The sequence below is a fragment of the Schistocerca cancellata genome, chromosome 1 (assembly GCF_023864275.1).
Source record: "Schistocerca cancellata isolate TAMUIC-IGC-003103 chromosome 1, iqSchCanc2.1, whole genome shotgun sequence".
Taxonomy (NCBI): domain Eukaryota; kingdom Metazoa; phylum Arthropoda; class Insecta; order Orthoptera; family Acrididae; genus Schistocerca; species Schistocerca cancellata.
The window spans coordinates 979,412,519-979,426,473 of NC_064626.1; positions in this window are offsets into that span (position 1 = coordinate 979,412,519).

Below are 13,955 nucleotides of genomic sequence, written 5' to 3' on the forward strand. Positions count from 1 at the left end.
CACCTACAAATGGTTCAAATGGCTCTGAGCACTATGGGACTTAACTTCTTTGGTCATCAGTCCCCTAGAACTTAGAACTACTTAAACCTAACTAACCTAAGGACATCACACACACCCATGCCCGAGGCAGGATTCGAACCTGCGACCGTAGCGGTCGCGCAGTTGCAGACTGTAGCGCCTAGAACCGCACGGCCACTCCGGCCGGCCGAAACACCTTCCTGCCGTTCTGCAGTTATTATTTATTTATTTATTTAGAGACAAATATCGGTTTTCTGGCCATCATCATATTGTGACTGCATGTCGCAGCCACGGATAAAACTCTGCGTAATTTACATGGTGATTTATATACTGTAAGAATATCTACGGAGTAAGCATTCAGGTGATCAGAACAAAACGTTAGTAGCCAATGAACGTAACCACCAAAGTCACTTGACTGCTCGTCGCATTATTTGCCCACGAGCACCCTGAAGACACTGTATGTCATCGTGTTGCTACCAGAGAATGTTCCAAAGTATCGTTCATTATGTACATGTAGTTCATAGTTTGCATTTACAAGGATTGTACTGCACTTAATCGTATTGTCGAGTCTTGTTTTAACCAATTTTGGAACACGGACACTGCTAAATGTCTTACTACGATGCCAAAGTGAAAGTGTCCTGAAATTGCCACTATAATATGAAGTAAATTAGCGATTTATCATACATTGCATTATTTTTAGGGACAATACGCTACCATTTTTTTCTATACGATGCCTTATGTTAAACTTCGTTCACCCTCAACGGAAAAATATTAATCACACACACTCATTCTCCACGTCGGTGCTAGTTCACTTGTCTCTACGGCGAAACAGTTATATTAATTAGCTCTATGATATTAACTCTTTATTACACTGCGATTCAACGTTTTTCAAACATTAAGCGCCTTTTGATAGCACGTACGATAACTTCAGTTTTACCTCTGCATTACTTATCGAAGAAAAACAATTTTTCTTCCTTTCATAGAATTCGAGTTGCATCTGCACCAGTAACAATTATTCACCATTTCTGTTACTGACAAATAAATGTGTAAAACAGAACGAAAACGTGTAATATTAAAGTTCCGTTCGTAGCATAAAGCGCTAACAGCGTTACGCATCAAACCCACTTTGGTGCTGATAAATTACTCAGAACACTTTCCTCAATCCATAGATGTTCCTCCTTTATGGCGACTTAAAAAGATAACAGTCGCACTATGTACAGTCTTTGCAACAAAAAGCATCACCTTGAAAGAAGAGTGGACTGGAGCCTTCTCTAACTGTGAACTTTTTAATATACTACGTCAAAGAATTGAACCTATGGGGGTAATAAAACACAATGCCTGATTAGACGAGGTTAAGCAACAAAAGTTCGCTATGATAAATAACACATGTTCTACTGAGTTAATACTTTACTTAGCAGTTTGTTACACTGTTTCTCGTCCAACTCCTCATCCCCCGATAACCAAGGGTAGTGTCATTAAGAGATCCTGCGTTATGATTACTAAATGTTTCCATAGTGAACATCATTTTAACTTCAACATGCCGATTTTCTTAAGAGCTTCAGTAAAACTCACTTTGACGCAAAACAAGTGACAATACGTTGTGCCATTACTTTCCTTGACTGTATACCCTGGGGCTTCTATAGTTTAAACCAGGCACGGGCAACATTTGCTGACCTATGGACCTGATTAACAATGTTACTTAAGATCGTGAGCCATTTCATCAAGTGACGCCAGAGCATCGCTCTTATCGCATAAAGTTAAAACTATAGCTTCGCTGATGTTAATGTTTAAGGGGTAACGCACCCTTTCCCGACACGCGATGGCAACAAATTATGCCTCAAAACACTCGTTTTTGAGAGTACATTCATTTTATGTTCAACACATCTTGAAGTGCTTACATTTACTGCCTGGCTAGAACATTATTTCTTTACCTGCAACGATTTCCAATAGCTGTCCTCAAGACTTCCGTTGCAAAATTCTGCAGCGTCTCAACCTATTTCCCACAGATATTCTTAGCGGACCGCCTAGAAACCAATTGCAGGCAGTATCCGACCCCCATGGAGCCAGTTGCTCACCCGTGGTTTAAACACGGTAATACACAAAATTCTTGCAAGTATGCATGAGCTATGTTAACTTCACCTAGACCCCTGCAGCCCTCTTCTCTCTCTGAGGAAGCTTTCACTCTACGTACCAACATTAGTTAAAAATAAATATTGCATTGTTGACAACGGTTATTTGCTTCGCTTGCTTGCTGTTGTTATGAAATATTTTATCAGTCCAATGTAAGACAGCGTAAAGCAACAATTAAATGAAGAAAAAACATGCAGTCGAGAACTTGCTATGCTCAGACGTACAATGTACGCTTTTCTGAAATATGTTACTCATTACAGTAAATATTAGCGCTACTGAAGTACTCTATCGTAACGGTGACGGTTCATACACACAAACAACGTAAGTAACTATGTGTGGAATCTGTTAGCTAATACAGAAAATTTTATTTTCTTTGAACGTGTTATGATACTGGCGAGAAAGGAATGTTAATTACTGTGCTAGTATTAACACGTCCGTAAGTATCTATGATGTTTTATTAACGTACTTTTATTGCATTGAAAAAAACTTCCAGATTGAGCGTTAACGAGTACGAAAGAAAAAACATTTGCTCGAGGAAAGCAAATATTTGACGAAAATCCGGGGACAAGGGAGATAATTACAAGCAAAGAAACTTAAATACCGCTGCTCTAAATGTAGTGTCAATGTTCTGGAATGCATAAGTCGCTTCTGTGGATGAACCAGAGACGGAATTTAACTTTCGCTTCGTTGGCGAACGGCTGTACTTAAATGTCATTAGAAGCTAAGGGCAGTTAGTTATACGAGAAAATGGCCGGCCGGAGTGGTCGAGGGGTTAAAGGCGCTACAGTCTAGAACCGCACGACCGCTACGGTCGCAGGTTCGAATCCTGCCTCGGGCATGGATGTGTGTGATGTCCTTAGGTTAGTTAGGTTTAAGTAGTTCTAAGTTCTAGGGGACTTATGACCACAGCAGTTGAGTCCCATAGTGCTCAGAGCCATTTGAACCACATACGTGAAACTGAGCAAAGACTAGTGGATTTAGTCTTGTTCTATTTGACGAAACCAAAGTCTGACTGTATCCTATTACAATGAATGAATCAGATACAATAGGTGTAATCACTGTCTTACAAATGAGAAAACGTAGTACTGGAGCCGGAAAGCGTGCTCCACTGAAATTTGGGAGACCGCTGATTTCGCTGCATACGGAAGCCCTGATGGAGTCTTACCTGGCTGAAAGGGCAATAAATAATTATCATCAGAGTCTCCAATTGTTAAACGATAACGGAAATACTGTGTGAACGCGTGCATATTTTATGAGTCCAGGTAGGAGTAAACCATCTGTTATTTGTGTTTCGACGGAGAGTTGCCGTTTTGTCAGTTAAATAACGATCGTATAGAGAAATATTTGACTGATGTTAATTTCCGTGAATCATTCAATCTACAGACTTTCATTTTTATAATAATTGCTACCCCTGACGAACAACAAGCTTTAATTCAATATTTCCAAGAACAGTATTCTCAACAACAAACAAAAATTGTTATTAATTTAGTGTGAGTTTACATTTTTCATTCACATGTGACAAATGTACAAGACGCGACTCGTTGGCAGTTGCCTTTCGTACTATATGAATAACGTGGATTTCACCAAACCAATATTTTAGCTTTTGACGTGATATGTAAATTTCGCTGGTAAATTGCACACGTTTTTTATTGCATCCGATAAAATAACATAACAACTCCTCTGTACTTCATAGCGTATTTTTGATGTGTTAATTTACCTTTATGTACAGATATGAGGCTGGTTTGTGCTTCACCGAAACTAGTCATTTAAAAAATATGATTTTGAATTTTCTCTGAGGGCATTATCACGATCTTAAAATTCACACTTCTTTCCACATTGGTTCCTCTAGACGATTCTCCTAAACTCCTGTCTACATTTCATTATTAGCGAATTTTGATGTGAGTATTCATCTGTTCCAGTGTTGGCCTTCCCCTCGGTCCCCCCCCCCCCTCCCCACCCTCCTTCACCGCTCCCCCGCCACAACATCCGAATGGGATCTAATCTAGTAGTTTGTGTCAGTAAAGAGATCATTAGTACTTTTTTTCACTTACAGGTCATGTGCCGAGTGAATTTTCACGGAGTAATTTACATTTCCTTCTGCATTCTCATGCCGTCGGTCGCTGATAATTTTTGTGCATACTACGAGCAGTTTTCCAACCCAAGAACAATGGGTTCACCGAATCTCTGTCTGTTCCTCTGCCCCCTCTGAAAAAGCCGCTGACGAAATGAGGATGACACTTCGTGCTGCAATTCTTCGGCCACCAGTTTAGTTGAAAATGTGATTACTAATGAAAGATGTTATCCATAATTTATGTGCGTAGACATTTAGATATCGATTTTCAGGAATTTTTCATGGTTTCCCACCGTACTTTAATCTTTTTCTTACTTTCTTTTTCATTCCTATCTGTTTATGGTGGCTGAAAGATATGAATTGGTGTAATGGCAGAAAGGAGGTAGATTTTTCTACATAGGCAGCCCACAATACGTTCCGTCAATTATTCATCCATTTAATTAGATCACTAAACCAAAATGTTATTAATTTTACGTTCCAAAAGGGGGTGCAACAAAGGGTGCCGCAACGGTTTTTCGCGCTTAATGACCATTACGTTGTAAAGTAGTGCCAGTTATTACTTACAAATACATCCGAATTCCTTTGTTAGCACCATCCAGTCCAGTTTATTCTTATGGCACCCGTTAGCTACCACAGCATGTTATTATTACGGGCAGCAACACATATATTTGAAAGGATTCGAGACATACCTACCTCTCGAAGTGTTCAGATCACACGATATCATCGAGATGAAATCTATATTCCTTAGGAAAGTGAACATTCTTGTTTTGTAAACGTCTTTGTTCTGTCTGAAACGCTGTGGATCTTGCACAAAATTTAGTGGATGACAAATCTAGTGAAGGAGCATCGGAAAAAATGTCGCATCCGAAGCTGACAAAAGCTACTGACAAAGTGATTCTTTATTAACGATCTGTTTCGTTAATCTGATCATGTACAGGTCTAAAATTATTTACAGCCATCGCCATGGCAATATTCTTATCGTGGAATCAAATGAAACAAAAGTCATCTTTCCTCACTGTCGTCTATAGTAAAATACATTATATGGAAGACAGCAAAATTTACAGACACTATCAATAAATATACATTGCCATAATCTGGTTCCATGTTTTCGTGGGAGCGAGCTCTCTACGTACACCTATTGTATATACATATTTTAAAATTCGAACAGTTATATATATTTTTACAAAACATTAGGACGATAAGATTATAAAAATCCATAATTAGTAAATAATTAAATTATGAGCAGCTCCTGGTTCTTCTGGAATACGACGTGCTGTTGAGCACCACTTACGCATAAAATATGTTTCTACACACGGCGTAAAATTTGAAAATGTTTTCCTTGCCCATATCGATAAGAAAAATTCTTCTCCTTCCCATGCCAAAGTAGTGCAGACGGAGTTCGATATTTCATGTAATTCCCTGAATAAATAGTCTGGTGGTCTTCTGGCGACGTAAGACGTGTGATATCTCTCATAATAAAGGCCTATTCAAAATGAATATAGCAGATACGAAAAGCTACAACCGAGTAACATATAGTGATACATTGATTTGAAGACTCATCAAAAATTAATGCGTTCTGGACGATGTCACCACCAAACAATGTTTTATCTATCATCACTGAGTTACTTCCACAATGTATGGACATGCCTGAGTAAAGCACTGGCTGATACAGGCTGATACACAGGATGATACAGATACCCAATACTACATTTGCAATCAAGATGGAGCATCCCACCTTTCGGTACAGAGGTTCACACATTTTTAAACCAACAAGTTCTGAGCGAGTGGGTCAGTCATAATCGACTTTTTAAAGGCACAGTTTCATGCTGAGTTTTCATTAGCAGAAAACGTAACTATAAGTAATGAAATAAATAAATAATTTAAGCCATAGGTGTAGTCCACGGCTGTATAAGAATTGTATGCAGCCGCTGGAAATATTTGAAGATTTTTGATCTTCATATCATTAGCAGAATAAGAGGCACCTTTTGTTGTCTGGGTTTTGTCCAGATCAGATGTATTTTGGCATACCGCCATTAATACGTCATTATTTTATTTATACATTCACGAATTGCTACCAAACGGCACTCGAATTGCGTAATGTAAGTGTCGTATTCAAAATTGTGCTTTTATTTCAGAATATACAGTTATTACTAACCTATGAATTTTTCATTTTGTATCTTTAGTCATTGTAAGATTTTTGAGTGACTTGGCATGGGAAGAGGTTCCGTACTTCTAAGCAAAACGTCGTCCTGCTTGATCCACCGTCGTCTTCGGGTGCTGTCTTAATACGAAGTCCAATTTTAAACACAGAGAGAATAAAAACGCTTAAAAAATACATGAACGAACCTTTAACAAAAAATCCATGTTCAAGCGCCGATATTCAATATTCATTACTATAATTCATTGTATTGTCTCGGGCCAGGTACGAATGAGTCAAAAAGAAAAAAATTAAAATTTGAAGAGTCAGTATTCTATTATTGCTCATCTAGATCCATGGACCCGTCACCTGCAGATTTTTTTTTTTTTTGTTGCTGTCTTGTCAAAGACCTTATCTATGTTCCAACCCAAATGAGTGTTTCCATTGCGCACGTGTAAGTGACTACACATACACTCCAAACTGCATGGCGTAAGTTTTTCTTACACGTAGTACTTCTGACAATGAGAAGGCTTATTCAGTGTGTTAGGGGTGTAAGTGCAGATATTATGACCATTGGTACCTTGATATGTACACGCATCAGTGTCTTTGTTGTTTTTTCTCTGCATCTAACAGTCTTCTCGCAGACACGTCACATAATTTACCACCTGACGGTTTTTTGCATGGTCTTAACTGCACCATTAAGTGGACTACGTTGGTCGGGCTAGACTAACCATTTTGTGTCCACTTCAGCACATAACCTGTTGCGAAGGGGAAAATAAGTGTTAATGGGTTTCTCGTGCCACACATACTTGGAGGTACTAACCAATCTCAAAACATACTTTTCCTAATACGTGTATGTTTTAGTCTGCAAATGAAGTGAATACTGATGTAATGTTGTTCAGTACGCTGTACTCAGCCACCAGTAAAGTATCTGCCCGTATGTCCCCAACATCCCGTACAACATCTGAAAAGTACGTAAAATTACTTTTATCTTTCTCTCAAATTCTCTGTAATTCTTATATAAGTTTCGCTGTGCATCAAATAACTAAATCCTCTAAATCAATATCTGTACTCCGTATGACATCTTCTAGTGTGTGAGAGAGGGTATATTTCTAACGATCCTCTATATCTGACCTCTATGTTCCTTTCATGGACGTCGCATGGAAAAAATAATTCTCCATATTATCTCTTAATTTCTCAGAATTTCTCGCAGTAATCACTTCGTGCTTTGTATGGAAAAGATTTTCTCTCTAATATAGAACAAGAAGATTTAGTTCTTTTTTCATATGACGCTAGTATTGTAATCATTCCAAACATACACACAGAACCAGGAGAAATGATAAACAAGGTTCTTAAAGAGGTCATTGTTTGGTTTGCAAGCAGTAGACTCAATTTTAAAAAGACACAAGATATTCGGTTCTACACATTGAGGGGCACTACACGAATTATAACTGTAGCACTTGGTGAGTAAATAATTAAGATGGTAGAGATCTCTAATTCCTAGGTGTCGATATTCACGAAAATTTAAAGGCACATTTTGGAACTCGTGAAACGAATTAGTTCAGCCATACTTGCACTTATAATCATTGTAAATCTTAGTAAGAGATAAATCAGCAAGTTGACATATTTTGTGTACTTTCATCAGTTGTGTCACATAGAATATTTTTCTTCAGCAATCAACTGTAAGAAATTCTTCATTGCTCAAAAACGTGCTGTAACAGTAAATAATATTTCATGGTTGCCACCAATAATCTTGTAAATATCTGTTTGAGAAGTAGAGCATTCTAACTATTATTTTCCCTCAAGATGTTTGTACTAAATAATCCACTGAAGCGGACTAGGAAAAGTGATATGCGTAATTACAATTTCAGGAGAAAAAGTGACATTGATTAGTCGACATTAACCCTAGCATTACCAACGTATTTTTTGTTACATGTAATACCAACGGGGGGGCCTCAAAGGCCCATAAAGAATACCACAATTTATTTTATCACAAATCAAGTTTATTTACTTCTGATACCTCTAATAACAATTCAAAATGCTTAGACATTGTTTTTGTATACTGGATAATAAAAGATGTTATTATAATAGGAATAAAATGAACAAATCACGAGATTCAGTTTATATATTTTTTGGAATAATGTTTCAAAATAGTGTTTTCTTATAAAAACGACTTTTTTAATTCGATACACTACATGAAGCAAACAAAATTTACTGTCTCATTCTGCAACGCATTTTTCACACAACACTGTCTTCCTGCAGTGTTTCCCACAGACGTGTTTGTGGCACTGAGAGCAGGTAACAGTTGACTTTCCCAGCTTGTTGTACTTGATCTTTTTAGATGCAGCTTCTTGGCAGCATAGGTGGCACCGTCCACGTGTTCCTGGTTCTGCTGTTGAGGATGATGGTTCTACAGAGCAGCTGAGCTTCCGTTGTGTGATGCTTTCCATTGCCATTATTACTGGCTTCTGAAGTCCATACAAATTTTGTGCCCGTTTATCTACTTGAAATCTTATTAGTTCGAGACCTAAGTTAGTGATAAAAACTCTTCGGCGGTTTAGCAAATTCTTTTTCCAATTCGGAAAGTTGAGGAGGAAGAGTGAATATGCATTTATTGCTGCTATGTCAATGAGTGTGTAGAAGAGGGACAAAGGCCATCTTCTTGTTCCTCTCTTTGTGCTGTAGTGTCTTGCCATCTGGTCTATGGTGTCCACGCCTCCCTTTGTAGAATTATAAAAAAGATTTATGTTAGTCTTTTTTGAGTCTTCATTCAACACCCCTCCTGAGTGATAAGTTGAAAGCATCAACAGCAGTCGTTTTGGCTTCTCGCGGACTAGCGTTGATGCAAGAGTAACTGGTGGCCTCTGTGTCTGAGGGTCAGTATAAGCAAAGATGGAAGAGTGTAAACTGCGGCCAATTGTAGTCTTCAGCTCTTCAGGTATGTGTCGTCTGTTAGACTGTAGGGTGCCAACAAGCGTGAGGTGAAAATCATTCCATAGAGTCTCAGCAAGCTCCACTGAAGTATAGTACCGATCTGTGGTAACATTACGGCCTGATTTTTCAATAGGTTTTATTAGTCTCTTTACAATTTCCATCGGTCCATTTGAATGCTGTGTATTTCCTGACTTGCCTGTATAGATGTCCATGCTGATCACATATCTAGTCTCAGAATCAGACAGCATTCGAATTAGAATGCCGTATTTTCCAGGTTTTTCTTTTAGAAACACCTTGAATGGACAGCGACCACGGAACAAAGACAACATCTCATCCACTGTTGTATGTAGACCAGGAATGAAATACAATGGAAGTGAAGAATTGAAGCTTTCAAAAATTTCCCTCATTGGAGCAAACTTGTCAGTCTGGCGACGAATTTCTCTTGTGTTCTTATCATCAAACCTCAATATTTTAGTCAATTCGAAAAATCGGGTCCGACTCATTGATGCATAGTACACTTGTCGGCCCTGAAGCAAAGACCATAAATCTTGGACAGGTATCTTATTGTCATGATTTGAACCCATGATTAGCAAGAGTCCTATATAACAAAATAACTCATCTTCATCTGTGTGCTGAATACCTAGTCGAGAAGCCTTTTCATTTGAGTGTAGTTTTATTAGATTCATAATTTGAGGTGTAAAAAAGAGCTCTATAGCCTCTTTCGGAGACGCAATTCTTCCTTGTTGTCCTAGCCCCATTCTTTCTCGCACTATATTTTGTACAGAACGCCGATATTGTCGAGATGGCTTCGTAATATACTCTCGTCCACTTTTTGCAATGAATTTATCACATTCCGTATCATTATCATCTGGTGGATTGGCTTCAACCTCATCTTCATTCTCAGACGATGAATCAGTTCTAATTTCTTCCACATCATCATCCACTTCACTTTCCTCTAAATCTGATTCGTTCAAAACTTCTTCTAGCACTCTTTCAATGGAACTATCACGTAAACGATGTCTACTCATGTTGCTGGTTCAACAGCAGCAGAAACACTGAAAATAACAATGGTCCGCTTCATAATAATATGTCTGAAGGCAACAATGCCAAAATTCGTTTCATGGTAAGAATTTGAAACGAGAGACTCAACCTCGTAAATCTTTCCTTGCTATTACCAACGGGTGTGCTTCTAAGGCCCACAGAGAATTAAATCAAGGAAATGAATTTTAATTACATTTTTATTCCGAAATTCTGTAATGACTCAATAGTACATTCAATAACGAACAATTACCTTTGCTTTCAAGTTCATATATCAAAGGGTGTGGATACAACATAGAAAAACTGAGTCAGTGGGCCTACGAGGCCCCCCCGTTGGTAATGCTAGGGTTAAGGTGTCCTTAGCACCAAATCGGGTAGGACAAATTGCAGCTTAAGTTACCCTACACTTGTCCGCAGCTCGTGGTCGTGCGGTAGCGTTCTCGCTTCCCACGCACGGGTTCCCGGGTTCGATTCCCAGCGGGGTCAAGGATTTTCTCTGCCTCGTGATGACTGGGTGTTGTGTAATGTCCTTAGGTTAGTTAGGTTTAAGTAGTTCTAAGTTCTAGGGGACTGATGACCATAGATGTTAAGTCCCATAGTGCTTAGAGCCATTTGAACCACTTTTTTTACCCTACCCAGTGACATAAAATGTCTAGCAGGCAACAAAGTGAAGTTAGAAATAAAATTGAAAAAGTTCTCCTTGTCAACTCCTCTTACTCTGTAGAAGAATTATTATTGTAATGTGTAAAAGCTGGTGGATAGGAATTGCTGATTCATTCTGTACATTAAAAATTAAAAACTAAAAACAAATCATAATGTTCAGTACGTAACCATATTTACAAATTAATTTGCGACGTGACTGTAAAATGACTCGTTCCATATCATTAAGATTTATTGTGCAGATGATCCGTGTAACATGAAACTAGCTAACTAACTACGTCAGAGGAAACATCATATCACCCTGTTGCTCCCAGAATGTACCGTCTTCGAATTTCATTCGTAAATCTCTGGGAGATGCACAATGAATCTCTTGTAGCATCTGCCACTGGAGTGAGTTGAATTAAATAGTACTCTGAAAAATCGTCATTTTGATTGATTTATTAGGAAACCAGTTTTGACGTTCCAATCACGTCATTTTCAGGCCTGTCGCGTGAATGACAAGAAGCACCACTCTTACATTTAAATGTAACCCAGTCTTGCGTTCAGCAGTGTAGGAGAGCAGCTGGTAGGTGAAATCAAATAATTCTGTACCGACAGCCGTTATTTTGATTGTTTTATTAGGCAACTTCCCACCGCGGCGTCAATCGTCTGTAAATATTTTGGCAGTTCGCTACCGCATTCTGGCATTGCTACCTTCTCATAAACAACTACAACACCTACGAATAGCCTCAGACACCTTCCGACGTTATTCACTAAATCATTCAATATATACTAGGCGTGTCAGGTATAAGTGGAGATATTTTATATGTATTACCTTAACATTTACTCACATCATTGTATTAGTTGTTTTCTGTCTGCACTGAAGTCACCCCACAAACAGGTCTCAGACTTTCATGATTTCTTCTGCCTCGTCGTGACTATACCACTAGGTGGACTAGACCAGTCAGTATTGACTAACTGTTCTGCGTCCATGCGTCCACACTTCAACACCTGACCAGTTGCTCACGGGAAAATAAAAATTAATGACTTGCTCTTGCCACATATACTTGGAGACGCCAACCAACCTAAAACACACTACTCCTAATTGCTATAGTTATTAGTATGCAAATGAAATGAACAGTAATGTAATGTTTTCCGGCGCACCGTCCTCAGTCATCATAGAAATATCTGCACTTATGGCTGGGAGACCATGTGTAATGTTAAAACACTATTTGTTTATGTTTCATGTAGATTTTTTAAATAATTCTTTGCTTTCAAATTTTCGCATATTGGTACTACATTTTCTGTATATGTACAGTAAAGTGTGCTATACTGGAGATATTAAGTACTGCAAAGTATTATAGTAAAAGTTTGGTAATGTAAAATTTAATCAGATTGAAGCCAAGTTATTAAAATCTGTTAAATGACTATACATACCTAGTTCAAAGAATAAAAGCTTTTGAAAGTAAATTCCAATAAGAAAGAGGTTTTGTTGAAGCGAAATGTTCAGTATAAAAAGTGTGTGCTGTAGTATCTAAGTATTTTAGTTGGGTTGGGTTGTTTGGGGAAGAGACCAAACAACCACGTCATCGGTCTCATCGGATTAGGGAAGGAAGTCGGCCTTGCCTTTTCAAAGGACCCAACCCAGCATTTGCCTGGAGCGATTTAGGGAAACAACATTGTTTACGTAGAGTAACATTTATTTGAAGAAGCAACTTAAACAGCAGCAAGAAAGTAGGCAAAATTCATAATTCTGCTTTTCCTAAACTTCAATGTTGTATTACCTGGATAGGCTGGCGAGCGTTAGTACATGTTTTAAACCACTAAATGAACTTGGAACTGAGTTGTCCATATAATACTACCCATATTGCATTTCTTTCTAAATGCCGGCGAAAGATTTTAGGAAATGAATTGAGCAATCTGATTTACGTATCAGGTAGACGCAACATTCTGTCAAATCCTGAAAAATGGGTAACTCTATTGATTAGCTTTTTCTATTAACAAGCCTATCCTCCCATAGCGTACATTATTTGGAAACTGAACTAAAATGAGAAAGAGGGGCACAAATGGCAACACAGGGACAAGGTTTTGTGTTATTTAGCTAAAAGTATGGTAAATTACAATAGTAGTGGTAGGGTTATACGTAGCACCTGGTGACAGGACCTTTTATTACAGTTGAGTCCATACGTAGTTGAGCGTAGTTACCCACCATCTTACAGACAGGAAGAAGTATAAAGGTCTGAGGGGCACGAATTCGTTAAAGCAGTTAGGAGAAATGTACAGCAGTATAAATTATTATACATGTGGCTTTAGCAATTATTTAAAGTTGTTGAAGATAAGTATAAGCAGTGTAGAGAAATAAAGCAGGAGGATAAGGGTGTTGACACTTTTGTACACAGTGATCAAGAGCAGGACAGAGAAGAATCGATTTTATTGATGGAAAATCAGATAGAGAATATTGATTTGGGATATGAGACTTCTAAGGTGTTAAGCCCACCTCAGATGAAGAAAGAAGTAGAGTCAGAGGAAGAAGACAAGTGGGTGGACAATAATCCACAAAATGAACAACACCCGACTGATTTGTATTCATTATTATACAGGATGCATACACAGCCGATAGCACAAAACAAGGACACTTCAATTTTAAGCGAACAAATACAGTCTCAAAATGAAAAACATGAAAGTCAGAATAAAATTAGTCAGAAGCAGCTACGTTTACTAAATGTCCAGCTCAAAAAATGGAAACACTGTTTAAAAACACTGAAAGTATAAACGAAACGCTTAAGAAACAGAGTGAACAAATGGAAAAGAATAACCAAAAGTTAGAAAAATTCAATAATATAATAAGTTTTCTTCTGACTAAAGAACTTATTAACATGGAGAAATATATGAAAGATTTTGGTGAAACTGTTAGTAGTATACAGGCAGAATTTGTGGACATTAATGACAGGTTTGAAACCGAAGTAGAGAAAATATTGGAACAAGTCG